At 41.7% G+C, this 20,092-nt stretch overlaps 1 protein-coding gene across 1 annotated transcript in view; it reads right to left on the bottom strand.

Moving 5' to 3' along the window:
- Smim3 (small integral membrane protein 3) overlaps window positions 1-4,893 on the bottom strand; it is a 43,176-nt gene extending 38,283 nt beyond the window's left edge. The window contains exon 1 of the mRNA XM_027402842.2: window positions 4,682-4,893. The gene's annotated coding sequence lies outside the window, so the exon portion shown is untranslated. The remainder of the gene's footprint in view (window positions 1-4,681) is intronic.
- Between the last annotated feature and the right edge of the window lie 15,199 nt (window positions 4,894-20,092).

Below are 20,092 nucleotides of genomic sequence, written 5' to 3'. Positions count from 1 at the left end.
TGACATAACCTGAAAGGGAAGGAGCTCTGACCCAAATGCCATCGCTCAGATTAGCAGAAGGGAAAAGAGGTACAGTTACTGTCAATGGTGACCACAGTTTGCTCTCCAGGTAGAATTTAGTGCCACGTCCTTGGGTCCTTGGGTCCTTGGGTTCAGCTCACGGAGCATGAAGACTTTCCCCATGGGGCTAGATATCCATCCTTTCAGACTCACTATCATCCCTTTACAAAAGTATCACACTAATACTGGGGCCCCTATAGTCAGTCCTCCCTTTAACTCCCAGCAGCTGCCTTTTTGGGTTTTTTAGCAGAGGATTCCAAAAAAGCAGCATTTCCAGATTCTGCCAAATTTTCCCTTCTGTATAACTGATCTCTCTTTCCATACATTAGTCTTTAAAAAAAGTTATTGGGCTTTCCTCAATACATCCAACAATTTGTCACAGGTAACATTAGTCATTTGAAAACTTTTGGTTGAAGTAACAATCCACAAAAATAAATTGATCGATGTCTATGAAGTATGCCTGGGGAAAATAGGGCTTTCATCCTGCCCGGCAGTGTCTACAAGTTGAAGATGGCACTCTTGGTCCATTTACTGTGATCATCTTTAGGGATGTGCTTTCTATTATTGAATTGTATGAGTCAACAATTGAGTTCCACAAACTGAATTGTCTATGACAACATTCCTGTCTTTGTTTCTTACAAAGAAATAGAGGACACTGAAGTTCTGAGATGCCTTTTTCTTTCCTTCATTACTCTGGCCACCAGAAGTTACCTAGAGGGCTTCTCAATAGGTCTTCCCTAAATAGGGACTCAACTGGTCTCTTCATTACTTTTCTGTTGCTATAGTAAACACCAAAAGCAACTTTGGAAGAAAAGGGTTTATTTGGCTTCCATGCCCCAGTCACAATCCATCATTCGGGCAAGTCAAGACAGGGACTCAAGCAGAGCAGGAACCGGGAAGCAGAAACTGAAGCAGAAGACATGGAGGAAATGCTCTTTACTGGGTTTCTCTCGATGGCTTGCTCAGTTTGCTTTCTTATACAACCTAAGACCACCTGTCCAAGACTGGCACCTCCTACAATAAGCTGGGCCCTCCCACATCAATCATTAACCAAGACAATATCCCCACAGACACGCCTACAGACCAATCTGGTGGAGGCATTTTCTCAATTAAAAGTCCTTCTTCCAAGCTATGCCTAGATTTGTGTGAAGTTGACTTGTAAGTAACTAACCAACCCACAAAAGTTTCTTTGGTGGGAAATTTGTGCTGCCAAACCTTCCACAGACAGGTAGCCAGGACTGAAATCTTCAAGAAGCTGAACTGAAGCTTCTTGGCAGCCTCTTCAGCCTTGCTCCAAACACATCAGAGGCAGCAAGGCACCTCCTTTTGTGTTTAGAAGAGTGGCACACAAAGCAGACTGGAGGGGGGTACCTGAAATTAGATATTTTTAATGACCTTATTATTAAAAAGAGCCCTCCAAATTGAGAAGTAAATGTGTTTACAGAGTCCCTGGATATACTGCTGTCTGAATAAACTCAGGGATTCTGTTCGCTCTTTATCAGGATATAGTGGGCAAATTTCTTTTATACTCAAAGCCTCCACAGACTTTTATATCTGAATAAAAGTCCTTTCATTGGGGATTATCACTTAATCCCTAAGGAATAATGGTGCTTCTAGTGCGGAAGCAAGGCTACAAAACCCTCCAGGGAAATAACTGCAGTGTCTATTCTGAGACTTATACAGGTTCTAACTGGCACTAACAGACCGTTGTAAAGTTCATTTGCAGTACTGGCAAATGGTGAGGACCCAGAAAAAAGAGGAGTCCACTCACTTTTAGAGACTTAATACAAGACTTAATGGAGATCAGTTTCTTGGCTTTGATTTCCTGATATTAGACTAGACACCAAAGAAGGGTTTTGAGGGCAGGAAATGGGGCTCAGTTGGTAGAGCAGTTGCTGGCATGCATAAGGCCCTAGGTTCAATCTCTAGCACTGCAATAACAATAATAAGAAGATGGGGTTAAAAAAAAAAAGAAGATGATGATGATGATCAAGCATTACGATGAAAAAATAGTCACTAGATAACTACAGAAATTGCAGTGATAGGAACAGAATGACAACAACAGCAACAGAAAACAAAGCTATAAAAAAGCGAAGGCTGGGAAGATACCTCAGCTGACACAGTGGTTGGTGTACAGGTCTGACTGAGTGCATGAGAGTTCGATCTTCAGAACATGCACTGAGACAGAAATAAAAGCCAGGCATCATGCCATGCACTTGCAATTTCACATGTAGTGGTACAGGGGTGCAGCACCACCCTGTGCTTACACATGGAAAAATTGTAAATGTTTCTATCAAAATGTTAAATAAGACAAAACTCCTTTTTCAATAATTTTCTGAAGAAGCTACTTAGCTGAAATCCAAATTCTTACAGGGTTAGCACTTCTTAAAATCAAATATATGTTGGAGTTTCACTTTCTGCTAAAATTTGCATCTCATTTATGAACTACATCCCTTTAAATCAGCCAATTGTGTAAGAATGGATGCCAAGCTCTAACCACTCCACATGAGGTCCAGAACCCCCTCCCCTTGTATTATAATAAAAATACGGCAGAACCCCACTGTTGGTGTTCACCTGTTCACCTATGTACCCTTTTGGAAAAGTAAGGAAAACTTTTTTTTTTGAAACTTAGTCCCAGTTCCTAAGGGGAAAAAATAGTTCATTTATTTTATTTTTATGTGTATGGGTGTTTTGCCTATATGTATGTATGTTTTGCCTGGGACCCCCAGAGGTCAGAAGAGAATGTCAGATTCCAGGGAACTGAAGTTACCTGCATTTGTGAACCACCATCTACATGCTGGTACCCGAATCCCAGGTCATCGGTGAGAGCAACAAGCACTCTTAACCACAGAGCGATCTCTCCAGTCACCTAGACACATTTCTTACATGCAGTGCTAGGGACTGAACACAGAACTTCACACATGCTTAGACAGCAAGTTAGCTTCTGCACTATCACAAATGCCTAGAAAGACATTTCTTTACAACAAAATCAACTACCCTTTACTGGCATCGAACAAGAAAGACTCGCATTGCTAAACATACTTATGAAACCGAAGTTAGAAATGGAAGATGGAACCATATTACAGACCGTTTAAAAATGAAAAAAAATCACAGGAGACACTATTGTGACTCTTTTCTTCTAATTTAGATAAATGGACAAATTCCTAGAAAAAAAACAGTAATTACCAAAGCCAACTTTGGTGGTTTGAACAAGAATGCCTACCCCCAATAGGCTCATTTATTTGAATGACTAAGCATTCAAATAAATGAGAAAGATTAGCAGGTGTGACCTTGTTGGAGGAAATGTGTCACTGAGGGTGGGCTTTGAGGTTTCAAAAGCCCAAGATAGGCCCAGTGGCTCTCTCTCCTCCAGTTGCCTGAAGATCTGGATGTAGGACTCTCAGCTGCTTCTCCAGCACCGTGTCTGCCTGGAGGGTGCCATGCTCCCCTCCATGCTAATAATGAACTAAACCTCTGAAACTGTAAACCAGTCCCAATTGCATGCTTTATTATAAAGAGTTGACGTGGTCATGGTGTCTCTTTACAGCAATAAAACAGTTACTAAGACACTGACTAAAGAGCAAACAAAAAAAATCTGAATAAACCCCAAATAAAGAGACTAGATTAATAATTTAAAACAAAAATTACCCTCCATAAAAATCCTAGAACCTGGGTTCTCTAGAAGAACAGAACTGACAGAATGAATGTGTGTGTGTGTGTGCAATATATATGAATAATATTAAATATTATATATGGCAGCGGCATGCTGTGGTCCAGCTACTTCAACAAGGGCTGTCTACCAGCAATAGCTCTTCAGTCTGTGAGGCTGAATGTCTCAGCTGGTCTTCGATATACTCCAGAATCCCAAAGAATTGTGCCTTAATGACAGGAATGGAATGAATTTGCCATCAAGAGTGAGGGCAAGCAGGCAAAAAGCAAGTACCTCCTTCTCCCATGTCCTTTATATACAGACTGTTACTAGAAGATAAGGCCCAGATTTAAGGTGGATCATTTCACCTCAAAAGATCCAAATTTAGGGTGGGTCTTCCCACTCCAAATAATTCAATCAAGAAAAATCCACCCCCCCCAAAAAAAAGAAAAGAAAAATCCCTCACAGGTGTACCCAGCCTCTTGGGTTTTATCTAATCCCAGACACAGTCAAGCTGATAAGCAAGAATAGCCATCATGGTGGTTAAGAGCACCTACTATTTTTGCAAGGACCCCGGTGGCCCACAACCACCCATAACCCTATTTCCAGGAGATCCCTCTCCTAACTTCCCCAGACTCCTAATCGCACTTGGTGCAAATACATGCACCCATGTGCACACACTCAAACAAACATAAACATAAAATAAATACATTTTTTAAAGCCCAGGACCAGATGACTTCACAGGCCAATCTACTAAACATTTGAAAAATTAATATAGCTAGGTGACTCTTGGACATACTTCATTCTTTCCCTCAGCCCTCTTTCATCCTATTAGTCCCTCTCTTTAAATCTATATTAACTCTGATTCATATAAAAGTAATATGGCATTATCAGTTTTTCCAAAAAAAAAAAAAAAAAGCAGAAGTGAATACTTATGATTTGGTTACTTTTCTTGTTTCTGTGACCAGATACCTGACAATCTAAGGCTCCTTTGGGCTCAGTGCTTGAAGGCATCATCCAGCCCTGTAGAGAAGCATAGCATGAAGAGCAGCTCCAGCTGTGGCAGCAGGGTCGCAGGCAACTAGTCACATTGCATCCACAGCCAGGAAGTAAAGAGAGAGGCTGGTGCCCAGCAGGCTTTCTTATACCTCTTGCCTCTTTTATTCCGTTCTGAGTTTGGCCATTTAACCTGGAAAATAATGGAAAGGGGTTCATCACTTCTATTGTACGGTTCAATTTTATTGTGTTTTAAAAATTGATTCTGTGTGCATGTGGTTTGTGTATAGGAGCAAGCATGCAAAGGCATAAAACTAAGTCAGAGGACAACTTTCAGGAATCAGTTCTCTCCTTCTCAGTCTGTGGGTCCTAGGGATTGAACTTTAGTTTTCAGACTTGACAGCAGGTGACTTTCCCTCCTGAGCCATCACACTGGCCCTCTGTGAGCATATTTTTAAAGATATGAGACAGGATCTTATGAGACCTTGAACTCTTGATACTCCTACCACTGCCTCCCAAGTGCTGGGATTACCAGTATGCACTACCAGGCCTGGCTCACAAACAACTTTTGAAGTCTGTCACTATAGAAGTGTACCGATAAGAAAAAACATTCAGAAATAAACCAGAGGATCGCCAGCTGTCCCATCTAGTCATACTAAAGCATGGCATAAAGACCATCTGACTCTAGGGAAACAGCTTTTGCTTGATTTAGCATTAACTATCAATTAAGAGTCAGACAATTTACAACCCCATAAAGTTAGCTGCTAACTTGTAGACAGTTGAGTGCAGTATAAATGGATTTTTGTCTGTTCTTTCCAGTAAAGATACAGATGGTTTCTCCCAGGTACCAAAAATAACCAAAGATTATGGCTTTGAACGCAGGCCATTCTTCACAAAGGTCAAAAATCTCTAAGTAAAAGCAAAACAAGGGTGTATTTCAGAATTTTTGAAAAGTGATTTTGAATGCTTCATCTGCATTTACTTTGATGCCATGGACATATACTTGATGTCTGTGAGCCTCAGCTTTTTCTTCTGCAAAATGTGAAAGTTAATGCCTCTCTCAGGGGGTTGTAATAGAACAAAAGAGGATCAAAAAAACCATAAAGGTTAAAGAGTGTGTGACTAGAAAATATTACTTATGGGTAATATATATATATATATGTATATTATATATATGTATATTATATATATATGATTAACAGCCCTGAAGTAGATCTGTATACTATGTACAATTCATCTCTTCCTAAATTTTCACTAAATTGAAACCCTGCTTGTCCAAAACTAAAGGAAAATTAAAATTCTAATCCAAAAATCTCTTTTTATCCAGGTGCAGTGATGCACACCTGTCATCTCAGCACTAGTGAAGCTAAGGCAGGAGGATTGATTGCAAGTTGAAGGCCAGCCCGGCTTCATAGAAAATTCTATAGAGACCCTTTTTCAAACACATTCTCACATAACTAATTACATTTTCTTTTGAAACATCACCTAAGACTTTTCTTTCTAACTTTGACTTTGTGTCTAAGGGGAAGTTAGATACTTAAAAATCTATTATATTAAATCAGAGTTCTTCAAGTAATCCGTTAGATAGGTGTGTGTTTAGGAAGGGAGAAAGAGAGAGGAAAGGAGTGGGGGATTAATTTTAAGGAATTGAACTGGCTCCCATGAATGTGGAGGCTGGCAGGATAGGCCAAGTAGACTAGAAACACAAAAGGAGCTCATGTTATGTTAGAATCCAAAGGCAATCTGTTGGCAGAATCCCCTGGTCCTTTTTCCTTAAGGCCAGAAGCTGATTGGCTGAGGCATAGCCAGATTTAGAAGGATAATATAGATTACTTAAAACCTATTTAAATCTTAATCTCATCTCTGAAATAGCTTTCACAACAATATCAAGACATGTTTAACCAAATACACTGAGTACTGTGGTCTAGCAAAATTAACACAAAGTTAACGAAAACACTCCATGTCTCTGCTATCTACCCGTCTGAAGAAAACCTTAACTAGGTGATGGTATGTCTAGAACACAAAGTGCCTCTACAACAAGAAGAAACGAGACAGAATTGATAGCATCACAAGAAAATGGGATTCTGGGTCTAAAGATGGGGGTAGGAGTCATGTCAGCTTTTGAACTCTAAGCAACCCTGTGTGGTATGTTCTGAGCAGAAAGAGACAACTAGAATCAGAGAGCCCAAACTAGAACTGGCGAGTCTTCCAACTCTCAAAGCCCTCCCCAATGACATACTTCCTCCAGCATGGACATAATTCATAAGCCTACACAATCAGTGCCACCAATGGGGGACCAAGCATTCAAACACCTGAGCCCATGGGGGATATTCTCATTCAAAGCACACCCACTGACTGACGGTTCCATCCTGGTTCAGACATCAGCTTCCCCCTTGCAGGCCCTTTAACAGCTTCTTCCAACATCATTATTCCAACAGAATCAAATAGCAGGCTTTAGAACTCACAAAAGTCTCCTCCCTTCCCATTCCATCCTGGACTTCCTTTGCTCCACAGACTCTTAGGGAAAATGTCCTCTTCTACAAAAAAACAACACAGACTTACCAACTCTCAAAAGATAATGCTTGCCTGAAAACTGCATGCAGAAATTTTTACTTTAACTAAAACTTTTTATTGTGGCTAAAATACTCCATCCAATGAACAATTAGGCCGGAAGAGAGGTCAAAATGAATTTGAAAGGGAACAAGATGCTGAAAAGGAAATGGGAAGATTCCATCTTCTAGGTTAGAAGTAGAGAGATGATCACATGGTCTCAGTGTAATTATTTGAATACACTTTCATTACTTAACTTCAAAGTGTTCAATTACACAGTTGTAGAGCTAGGAGAGCAGAGAGACTTTTACAGGCACATTGTTTTCAAGAAAACTGCGACACCAAAATAAAAGTACTTCTATTTATTTTTTCATCATATATATGGTTTGTTTGGGAGGGTTTTTTGTGGTTTTTTTTCACTGGTGGTAGTGGTGGGTTTTTTGTTGTTGTTGTTTGTTTGGGGGGGTTGTTTATTTGTTTGAGACAGGGTTTCACTGTATAGCTCTGGCTGTCCTGGAACTCACTATATATCAGGCTGACCCCAAAGTCACAGAGATCTACCTGCCTCTGCCTCTAAAGTGCTGGGATTAAAGGTATGTACCACCACTGCTGCCTTCATAAAATATTCTTTTCTTTTAAAGATACTTTAGAGTTATGATCTCACTATGACTATGTAGCTCTGCCTGTCCTGGAACATAGACCAGGCTGGCCTTGAATTCATAGAATCCACCTGCCTCTGTTGGGATTACATACCTGTGTCACCATTCCTGGCATGAAGGACACTTCTTAGCAGGACATGGTGGCTCACACCTATAATCCTACCAATTGAGAGACTGAACAAAATATAATAAAATAAATTTTAACTTGCCCAGGATCACCCATCCTAAAAGGACAGCACTTGTTTGCTGATTGGTTGGTTTGCAGTAATGGGAGTTGAACCCAAAGCACTCTTCCACTGAGCTACAGCCCCTCTTTTGACATTTTTATTTTAAGATAGGTCCTTACTGAGCTATTCAGGCAGCTCTCAAACTTGGAGACTTCCTGTTTTACCCTCCAAGTAGTTGGGATTAGAGGCCTGGCTCTTAGAGCTGGTCTTAAGTGTCCTGTGCCCAACTGGCTCCTGAGCCAGTATTCCTCTTTCCTTGTCTGCTTTTTGCTCTATGAAATGAGCTCCTTCCTGCCTGGCTAACGCACAGCAGAAAAACACAATCAGAATGTGCAGCAAAAAATACAATGCAGATTCAACAGTTCAAATCCTGGCTATGAGAGAAGGCAGAGGAGTGTCACCAAGAGAATGAAGAGAACAATCATTGTGAAACCTATCTAATGTTAAATTACAGTTGTCATTTTCACTTGTTTCCCTAAATATGAACCTAAGTTGTATCCTTCTTGATTTGAAGATGGAAGTACTTCTGTGTTTACTACACCACTAGGCCCCAGAGAAGACTACCAGTGTCCCCTTTCAGTGCCCCCTGTAAGTGCCCCCCTTCTGGTGTCACCTTTCAGGGCCTCACAAATTTCCAGCTGTCAGCACCTTTGTATCTGTGTGTTTCTCCAGAGCCAAAGAAAAGCAGTCTGTCAGTCAAAGTACCCAGTAATTAACACTCTCTCCAAGTCTTCAGGGGTATAAATATTGCCAGCTCCATACCAATTATAATTGGCAGAATAACTTCTGAGAAGCATGTCATATTGTTTCCCAGAGTGTCTCTGTGGACCTAGGCTACAGACTGAAATCAGCTCCCTCTTCCAGGAACACTCTCTCCTGGCACACCCTCGACTCCCCTAACTCTGGTCTCTAGACTCTTGTCTCATATTCTACTTCAGATCATATGTCTCCTTGATGTCTGCCTTCTGTCAGGTTCAGCACATAGAGAGCTCAGGCATGAGCTGAGGGGTTTTCATTCTACCCTCAGCCTCCCCAGCATCCCCAGAGGTTCCTGATGGTAATGCTGGCTCTACAACTGAGTCTTCTCCCACAACTTCAGGTCTCCAGCTTCACAAAGCACCACACCTTTACTAGCCATGGAGTGCCATGCTGTTCCTTTATATTCACAGACAGACAGACAGACAGACAGACAGACACACACACACACACAAAAAAAAAAAACTCTGGTTAGGTAATTAGTCAGATGATAGAGGCCTAAGGAGGGACCAACACCCACCTTCAGAATCAGCAGCTTGTAAAACCAGAAACTGAAACTACAAGACCCTAAGTGCTAGCCAAAAAGAATGAGATCTGAGTTGTATTTGAGGCCCTAGATAGAGATGTATCATTCTGAACTGCCCAAAACATTCTAAGATCTCTATTTACAGGGAGACTTTCTGGTAAAGAATGAAGATACACATTATCCTTTTCTTAAAAGTTAATCCAAACAGGTCTGTAATGACCTGGACAGGGAAATGCCCCATTGGGGAAGCTGTCTGGTGTAGAGACTTGAGAAACAGCAAAAAGCCTACCTAAAATGTATGAGGGCACAATGAGCCCTCTGGCCAATGTACACTCTTACAACTTGAGAGCATACCCTACATACAATGGCCCCTTTGGCCATTGGCCACTCTCATCCTGGAAGAGTTTTACTTCACTCTATAATAAACATGACCTATCTTCCGCACCATGCTTTGTATGTCTTGTCTGAATTCTTTCAATGGACATCACAGGAACTCTGGCCTGAGAGACAATAGTTGAGGAGGAGAGAAGGCAAAGAAAAGACAGTGGGAAAAGTAGGGGAACAAGGTGAAATAGACAGGGTGACAGAAGTGAGCTTCACCAGTTGTGGGAGGAAAGGTGTTATGTTTGCTACAAGAGGGTCATAAAATATCCTAAAGGAAGTTCTTGCCTGGGTGGGTCCAGCTGGCATCACCCAGGCGGTCAGATAGAACCATTGTGCCCACATACATTTCAGGTAGGCTTTTTGCTGTTTCTCAAGTCTCTAGAATAGACATCTTCCCCAATGGGGCATTTCCCTGACCAGGTGACTGACAGGCCCATTTGGATTAACTCAATACTAGAGTAGAGCTGGAGACTCCGTTTTTAGCTTACTTGCTAGCTACCAGCCAAAGACATCAGCTTCTTTCCACAACAGGCCTCATCATAAAGCTGGCTACTCATAAGATCCAGCTTGGGGATGGGGGAGTTGTTTTGTTCTTTTGGGTTGTTTTTTTTGTTTTATCATCTATAAACCAAGCTGGTCTGAAACTCAAGACAATTCTCCTGCCTCAGCCTCACAAATACTAGGATTACAGACAGAGGCCATAAAAGTAACTTTAATTTTTTATTTCAAACTTTACTATTTAAAAACAAAAACTCACACAAAAATTAACCTGATCCAAAAACTATAGAACTCCGTGAACATATATATAGTTAGAGTAGCCTTTTGGAAAAGAAGCTGTAGAACTTCACATTAGATTTTATTTTTCACCATCAAATACATTTTATGCATTTACCCATCATCAAAAATAAAAAAAATCTGTGAGCTAGAACTATAAAAACAGTTGCATCCTATTTCATAATTCATGTTCATTACTGAAGTCAATTCTCACCCCCTATATTTAGCTATTTTTGTTATCTTCATGTTTGCTCATCTTATACTATACCCCATATACATTTATTTACACCTATACATATATTACTGGCTAGATGCTACACATGAGAGAAAACATGTGGTCTCACTTAGTATTAAACATTCTAAGTCCATCCAATTTCTTGCAAATTAACATTTTCATAATCACTGTTGGAAGTGTCATTTTATCACTTCTGTCATATGCTTCTGGTTATCAGGCTATGAGTACTACCCAACATTGACCACCAGCCAAAATCTGGAGACTGGTTTCACAGACTGCTCAGTAGTAACCAAACATCAGGCTGAACTTCCCTGTGAGGGCACAAAGTTCCTCAGACCATGAAGGGACTCTGACCAGCCTGAGCATGGTGAGTGGCTGTCCAGGCCTTACCCTTCTCTCCCATCCCTTCTACCTTGCAAAAAAAAAAAAAAAATTAGATTACATTCCTAAAGTAGCCACCAAGGCCTATTCCCTTATTTGGCCACTTCCTCCTTCTGAAGCTGACTACCAAGGTCCAGCTATCTAATTATTGAAGTCCAGAAATCAAAAGTCCCCTTTTGATTGAAAAAAAAAATCCCTTTGGCTCACCTAATTAACATGCCCAATTACAATTAAACACCTCATCCTACCATGAGTTTCCCCTTGTACCTTTATAAACTGCCCTCCAGAACAAATATCCCTGCCCCCTTTCCTTTGTTTCTCTTTCCTTCTCCCTTGTCCTCTATCTCCTGTCTTTGTCTCTTATTCCCTGCCCTCTGCCCCTACAGGGCAAATAAATCTCCTTGGTGCTGAGAACTTGGTCTTGGGGGTCCTGAGGTGATACTTTTCCTTTCAAGACAACATGGTTCAAAGTCCAAAAGAACTTTCTAGAAATGAACAGTAAGGGACAACAAAATGAACAGATAGTAATAAAGACTTGTGAGAAATGCCAATCATCGAAGTAACCAAAGAAGTGAACATAGCATCCAAGAAGTAAGCTGGGAATGAGTCTAACTTCAGACAAAGAACTTCCTCCCTCTGAACTCCTTCTCTGCCAGCAAATGAGGAACCTGGAGCACCCTGGTAGCCCTGACAGTGTGCTCTGTTCTTTCCAGTGTACTTCCCTGAACTCATCCTGCTCACTAGCAAAGAGAAAAGCTTATTTGGAAGGGCCTTTGGCACCATTACAAATGGACTGGGTCCTGACACAGCAGCAGCAAATTCTCGGCCCAAATTGGAGCTCTGGAGATCTGATTAATGTGTTTAACAAATGACTGGCTCTTTCCCGGGGCCTCTTGTGAAATATGCTTTCCTGTCTGGTAACCATCACGCTTTGTGAGTTGGAACAAAGTAAACCTGAGGCTGAACAAGTCAGTTTCAACCCGTTCTCTTACACATTAAAAATTCTCGTCCTCTCCTGCACTTTTTATCTGGACCTCTGGCAGTATTAACAGTGGTTTCTGAGGAAATAAACTCCCAGTGAGTGAGTTCAGTCAAGGCACTAAACAAATCATCCCCTGGCCTAACCAGAGCTTCCCTGCATATTTCCATGCTACACCCTTCATGTGACATGCGTATTGCATAAAGAAACCCCACAGGCTCAACTTTCAAAATATGCCAGGACCACCATCCCTGGCACTGTCACATCTTCCCTAGGTCACTGCAGCAATCTCTTAGCTAATCTCTGCTTCTCTCCTTTTCTGTGTCTTCATCCTAAAAGCTTCACATATAGAGTGACACTTATAAAATGTAGATCATCGCTGCTCCTTTTGAAAACACACTGTCCTAGTAAGTTTTTTTGTCAACTTGACACAAAGTAGAGTCATCATGAAAAAGGAGCCTCCATTGAGAAAATCCTCCATCACACTGGCCTGTAGGCAAGCCTGTAGGGCATTTTCTTGATTGACAATGGATGTGGGAGGATCTAGCACACTGTGAATGGTGCCTCACTGGAAAGGTGGTCCTGACTTATTTAAGAGAGCAGTCTGAGCTAGCCATGGAGAGCAAGCACTACGCCATGGTCTCTCTTTCAGTACCTGCCTCCAGGTTCCTGCCCTGCTTGAGTTCCTGTCTTGGCTTCCTCTGATGATGAACTGTGACCCATAAGTCAAATCAACCCTTTCCTAACCCAAGTTTCTTTTGGTCATGGTGTTTACCAAAGCAAGAGAAAGCAAATGAAGATACATGCAATGGCCTCCATGTCCCATAGAGCAAAATCCAGTATCTTAAATGCTTTTCAAGATCCCACAAAAGCTGCCCTCATTACTTCTGGTGCCTCACTCCCAGGGGCTTTCTCCCATTTACCCTTTAATAGTTCTCTTACCTCTTTGCTATTGCCCGTTTAAACCTCTGAGATTTGGATCAGCCTATGCCTAGAATACCCTTTCCCTGTTGTTTCAACTTTTTTCTTCCATCTTTGCTCAAATCTAACCTTTTCAGAAGGCCTAGCTTGTCACTCCATGTAAAATTTTAAGGTTCCTTCCTTCCTTCTATTTATTCCACTGCCTTTTACCAAAAACATCAAAAAAAAGCTTAAAAATGAAATTACTTTTTGCTGGGCCAGAGTCAGTGTGAAATCACAGGTTAAACAGAACAGAGAATGTGTGTACATGGGATATCATCTGAGATACATCATTTGAGAAGCCAGGATCTTAACCCTAAATGTAAGTAGCTATGAGATGGCAACTACCATGGTTAGTCTGAGGTCATACTGTGTATGCTCTACTGAGTTCACATCCCTGCTACCTTGACAGAAACAGTGGAAGCATTCTCCAAGGTGCCACAGAATTGGTACTAGGTTCATGTTAAGTCTAGAAAGGAGGAAGGGAATGAAGGGAAAACACTTGGTGAGGCTGGAGGTGTGCTTGAGAAACTGTTGAGGACAACCTGGGATCACTCTAGAAATGTGAAACTCATGTGCTCAGAGTGGGAATGAGGTCACCTGACAAATTTCCATGGCAAAATGAACAGGCTCTCTGCTATCACAGGCTTTTTCTTGCATTGGCTTGTTTTTCTTTCTAAGTGTTAAAAGAGAAACAAGGTTTTCACTCTGGTGCAGACATCGATTAGGTAACTGCTATGAGCCTGGGGGTTGTGTTTATAGGATTAGAAATCAGAAGCTTTAACAAAAAATCTATGAGAAGCAGGTATGCCACACAAATCTAATATCAGCACTCCAGAGACAAAAAGATTGTAAATTTGTGGCCAGCCCAGATTACAAGGAAAGACTCTCTCAAAAACAAACCTAAGGAAATGTTCTTTTCTCTGAGTCTTTTTTTTTTTCTTATCTGAAAAATACAGGGATGTGAAATAGAGTTTTGGTATTTCATGTTGATTCTTAACCACATCCATTCTACTGTACCAGAAGACTAGAGTGAGCATCTCCCAACTCCAACTTCAGAGACAATGCAACAACTGACTTGGTCTGTGAAGCCTGAAAATACCACTGAAGCTAGCCTTGTAGGACCTCAAACATCAAGCCCGGTGTCTTCAAGGTCTGTTTCTCCCCCTGCTTCTTTGCCTGGGCCTGTGTTTCACTGTTGACAAGGATTTGTGCTAGTTGCCACCTAGACTCAGGGATGCTGGCAATGCCAAGCATCTTGAAGGTGCTGCTTGGCAAACCTCACAGTGCTTAGATGGCTTGAACTGATCCTTCACTGCCCTGGGTGGAATCTGCTGCACAACTCTTGCCTATGTCTTTGACATGTTTAATGTTTGAGTTCCTTACTGTTAAGTGCCCCTCACTGAAGACTAGAACTGGGATAATGTAATAATTCTTATGAAGGCTGTTGTTAGTAAGAATAAAACCTATGATGATTCCCTGGGAAAATAAGCTATGTGAGAAATTGAGTCTTCTACAGAACTTCTATTAGTAAGCCTGAGACATAGCATCTGGGATAAACCATTAAAGAAACTGACAAACTATAACTGAACCATTAATTAGGTTTTCATGTTCTGCCTCAGAAACACAAAACTAGCATGGACAAGGAAAAGATTTTGATTATAAAATTAATGACAAGCCTTGATACCCTCCTGAAGGCAAAGTAAGGAATTTTAGGAATCTTTGATGTTCTTTTACTCTTTGCAGGATTGTAATAATGATAGAGATCATATTGAAACAAGAGTTTATGACAGAGACACAAAGAAAAACATTCTGGCTAAGGGAACTGCCTGGCTTCCTGAGCACACTTGTCAGAGCAGGACTTCTAGGATTGTGGGAGGAATAAAGAGAAGAGCTCGGTACTTCAGAGTCAAGGGAAAGGATGGTGATCTTATATCAGATACAAAAGAAAGAATTTAATCAAAGGACTGAGGAATTAGATTTCCGCAGAAAGATCAAATATTTATTATGGTAGATTAATAGAATAATATAGGAGAATCTTGGTATAACAGGTGAAAGACCCCGAAGAGGCACTTTCGTAGAGGGAGACCCACACACCCAGGAATCAGCGAGGCCACGAACTGGATGTAAAAAACAAGAGGCTTTATTGGAGACACGGGTACCCGGGGCGACTTAGCCTTTGTGTGGCTAAGCGCCTCGAGCCAAGGGAAAGGGGTCCTTATATAGGGAAAAAGGCGCAAGCTAGGAGCAGGGATTCTATTGGATAATTCTAATGAGGCATTGTACAGAGCTATTCCCATTGGTCAATGTATATGAGGCGCTATACAGGGTTATTCAAATGAGGCAAAGTACAGAGTTATTCAAATGAGGTGAAACATAGAGTCTTTCAAATGAGGCGAAATACAGAATCATTTCCATTGGATGGTTCAAATAAGACACAGAGCCATTCCAGATCAGCATATTCTCAAGGTCTGGTGTCTGGTACAACAGACTCAATTCCCCCTCCCTCCGCATCCAGATGGCTGACCTTGGGGGCGGAGACCTTGGGACGGAGTGTTTCTCATCGGGCGGGGCTCAGGGGCCGGGCTCCAGGCCGGCTCACTTGGTGTTCGTTCTCGTGCCGGCCCACCTGGTGCTCGCCCTCGTGCCGGCCCACCTGGTGCTCGTTGCTCGGCCCCAGCCTACCTGGTGCTCGTTCTCGGGCCTGCCCATCTGGTGCTCGTTGCTCGGCCCCAGCCCCGAGGCGCGGTGCCAGGCGGGGCGGGCTGGGGGCGCGAGCCCTGCCGGGGTGAAGGCTTGGGAGGCCCCGGCAGCTTCGGGGCAGGGGGCTCAGGGGCATTTCGAGCGGGTCTTTCACAGGTAGTATGAAATAACTTCTGATCTATTAACTTAGTCAAACTTAATAGAGAAATCTGTCTAGTATTTCTATAACCACAAGGCTTTATGACACCAATTTTAAGGAAAAAAGATATTGCGTTAAAAGAATTGATTTTAATCATGTTAGATTTTAGTTCTCATGAAATTTGCTGTTTGCTCATTTTGTTTCTTTTACTTTGAAATGCTTATGTAATCAAGAAAGACTTTAGAAAAAGTATGTACCATGAAAAGACTTTGTAATCAATGATTAAAGTCTCTGAGGAAATGATTTTGTGTATAAATAAAGCCTGTGAGAGATGCAGGTTGTCAGAGTAGGTCAAGCCACATTGAGATGTACTTCCTCTCTGTCCATCTCAAGTAAAACAAAGCTAAGAAGTGTTCCATGTCTCATTTCTCCTTCGCCGCTCTTGCATCCACCCACTTCAGACCTTGCCTTCATCCAGAGCTGGACTCGGCCAAGCAACTGCAATGGTAACTCAGCCCATCAAGTGGAAGCAGCCATGGAAAACAGAACATTGAGAAAACAAAACTGGGTTAACTCTATCTTGTGGGGTTTTGTGTATACATACCTGTCAGACAGCGTTAGCAGATTTAGTAGCATGTGTATGTAGTATGTTCAAATGCCAAAGTCATCAAATACAATTTACTGAATACCTACTCTGGATCAAGCCCTTTTCAGGCCTCCACAGAGCCCATGCTTTAGAAAGAAGATGTTTTTGTTTTGTTTTGTTTTGTTTTTTTTAAAAAAAAGGCAATTCCATATGAAAGTTGTTCTAAATGGTCACAGTTGTAGGAAAAGGGAAAAGTGTGGTCAATTACTCTATTTTAATGTTTGGCAAGTTTTCATAGAGGAAAATACCCTGAAACTAACAAGCAGTGAGCCCAGGAGGAAAGCAATCCAACTCTGAATTAAGGTGGTCACTGAGAGAACAAAGGTCACAAGTTAGAACTATTCAGAAGGTAAAATCAAAAAAGGAGCTGTCAAGAAAGCACCCAGGTTTTTTGGCTAAGGCAGGTAGGTGCTAGTAAAGAATCTTTTACAATCGGAGGGCAAGCATGTGAGGAACATAAGGTCTTAGAGCACATTCACAGCTCTGGCTATGGAGATGGTTTGCTAGGAGGGCAGCAGCCTATAGCCCTTTGCCATGTTTACATTTGGGAAACAACATTCAGGCAGCAGCACCACATTTCCTGGGAGGGGCTCCCAGGAGGGTCAGGAATGGAGAGCTGTTGAGACGTGACTTTTTTCTTTCCTTTCTGTGTACTTGTGATGTTTTGATGAAACTGCAGGCTCTAAGCAGGAAGCCTGTGATTAGTGCAGTGTTCAAGTAGGAAACCCAAAGTGGGGGAAAAGCAGCCTTGGCAGATGGCCAGCCGTGCGTGGTTGGCACAATTCCTGGGGTCTCAGAAGTTGCTTGGGTGCTCACTGGGCCAAAGACTAACTCCAAGTTCTTTCTGTTGTGAATTTGTTCTGAGAGGAAAGCATAATAGGATTTTCATACTTGGGGTTTGGGAACCTCTCTTTTATGTGCTGAGCACTTCACAGTTTACAAAATGCTTTTACACTCATGGGAACGTTTTTTCCCACCAAAACTGGTAGTATTCTTCCCAATCTATGTGTTTTCAAACAACACTTGGGAGTTATAAGTTAATTTTTTTTTCAGAAGTGCATAGCTAAAAAGTGCCAAAACCATTGACCTACATGAGCTGTTTTATGTTGGCAAAATAATAGGGAAGTGAATGTCTTACTCTGGGTGAGAATGCAAATTGAGCTGGCTTTTCACAACACATTGTCAGAATCTTTTAAATGTGGTTAGCCTTTCATCTGGCAGTTCTAATTCTGGGGCCCTGTGCTAGCCCATGTTCACCCTATAAAGCAAAGCTGGCAGTGAATCCAACACTAAAATCCAACACAGTGATCCCAGTGGCCTTAGGGAAGAGTGAAATGGTAATACAAGGACACATTACCAAGCTGGTCACCATTGTATGAAAAGAGAACCTGATCCTTATGGAACCCTTTAAGGGACACAAAGAATTCTGAAAGGCAGAGGAGGGAATGTATTCATAGGCTCTCACCTACGTTAATCTCTCCACAGAATGTTAACTCATACTTTCTGGCTTACCAAATGGGTTCCCAGAAGTATCCCAAAATGTATTCACATGTCAGCTATGTAATTAAAAACAAGGTTAGTGGTAACCTGAGGCAGATGCTAGTGTTGTCATTGGAACACAGATCTCTGAAAAATTCAATTTTCAGAATCCGGAGCTGTAGCTACATGGAATTAACAGGAACAGGATCCAGACCCCTTGGAGGCTCAAGGGGGGCCTACCAATAATTTATAAGGTGTTTTGATTCTCTGCCATGGGAGATTTTCCCTATTGCACAGCACAATGACCTCATATTGCCAGATACTCTCTTGGGCAATGTGATCAGAGGGCAGCAGAGAGAAGGCTCTCTGCCCAGTGCCAAGCCCAACAACAGCAAAAATATATATATATATATATATATATATCAAAAATCCAGTTCTTCTCAACTGTAGTAACTACAGGATTCACCTGGGAACCTGCTGTAAAGTTAAATTCCTGGGCTCCACCTAGAAATTCTCATTTGAGTCTACATAATAATCATCCTAAATAAACCTAGATTTCCCATCTTAAATCCCTCCAGCAATTCCTCTGTAGGTGATCCAGAACCACACTTGAAAAACACTGGCCCTGGACCTAGACTCTGAGCCCCAAGAGGGGAAAACATGTGCCTATCCCTGACTTCCTATTCAATACCTGGCACATCCAAGGGCCAGGTAATTGTTCACTGACTTGTTCAAAACCAATCTTCTAAAAAAAATTTAAAAAGGTTTCAAATGGGGTCGGCTCAAATCTGTGGCCTGTCTGCATCATTAGGCTATGGAACTCTATGGGAGTAGTTTAGGAAAGGGGATTCAAACTCACTAAAAGCTAAATGATAATCCATGAGGCCAAAGAATTCTTTAACATGTAAAAACAACTACATATAATTTGGATTATAATATATTTTCTCCTAATAACAAAAACCCAATTATGAAACTAATCTAGTGCCTGCCAAACAAGAAGAGTACAGGGCCCTTGAGCACTCTAGCTCAGGTAGCTCACTAAGCATCGTATCTGCTCTGGATAAAATCCCTCCCTGTCTTTAAAAAAAAGAGTAAATAGAATTTAATAATTTTAGACTTAAACTATTGACGTGATGTAATTTATGAGATAATATAAATACTATATATCTGAAAAGCACTATATAAAGTTATTACTATCTTGGAAAACATGCTGAAGGCATTTCATATTGGAGTAATGTGTACAAGATCTGGAGTCAAACACAAGAGAAAGTGGGAAGCATATCGCTGTGCTTCCCAAAACCTAGGCTTTCTGCTAAGACAGAAATGATAGTATCTGCCTTTGAAGTTTCGTGAGAATTGAGGCAGTGTGTGTTTTCCATTTCCTCTACTTCCATTCCCAATGTTAACAGATCAGTTCCCTTTCTGCTCCCATTAGGGGCTCTAATGTTAGACACTTAATACACTTGTACAAACACATGGTGGCAGGCAACATGGGCCTGTCAAAATGCTCTGGGGCGCATTTTGTCACTTTACACAGCTAAGCCTTGGTGTACACACGGAAGAATACAAAAGACCCTTGCCAACCTGGTTCACCGATCGCCTGTCTTCAACTATCGATACTGAATGTTCCCAGCACATAAACCTATCGCTAACTCTGCAAACTTAGAAATGAATGGTGAAGTCAATGCGTGGATCTTAACTAAGAAGTTTCAAAAGAGATGATGTGGATGTTTCTTGGGGTCCGAGGCAAGGCCGTAAGAAGAACGTGCTGCTGGAACTCTGCTTTCCGGTTGGGAGGGAATATTGGCTGGAAGGTGGAGTAGGAAGGGGCCGATGTGAGAAAACCAAGCAGCAGCCTTACTTTCTGGAAGATGCAAAGAGCACTGAGCCTGTCTGCACTTGGACTAGGTCAGAGTGAATGGCGAAGGGTCGCAGCAGCCAAGAATCCCGGAAATGGGTGGGTCCTAAACCCGAGAAGCGCACGCGCAC

This window comes from Cricetulus griseus, chromosome 2, assembly GCF_003668045.3.
Source record: "Cricetulus griseus strain 17A/GY chromosome 2, alternate assembly CriGri-PICRH-1.0, whole genome shotgun sequence".
NCBI lineage: Eukaryota > Metazoa > Chordata > Mammalia > Rodentia > Cricetidae > Cricetulus > Cricetulus griseus.
The sequence above is the reverse complement of the archived record's forward strand: the minus strand, read 5'-3'. Positions and strand labels throughout refer to the sequence as shown.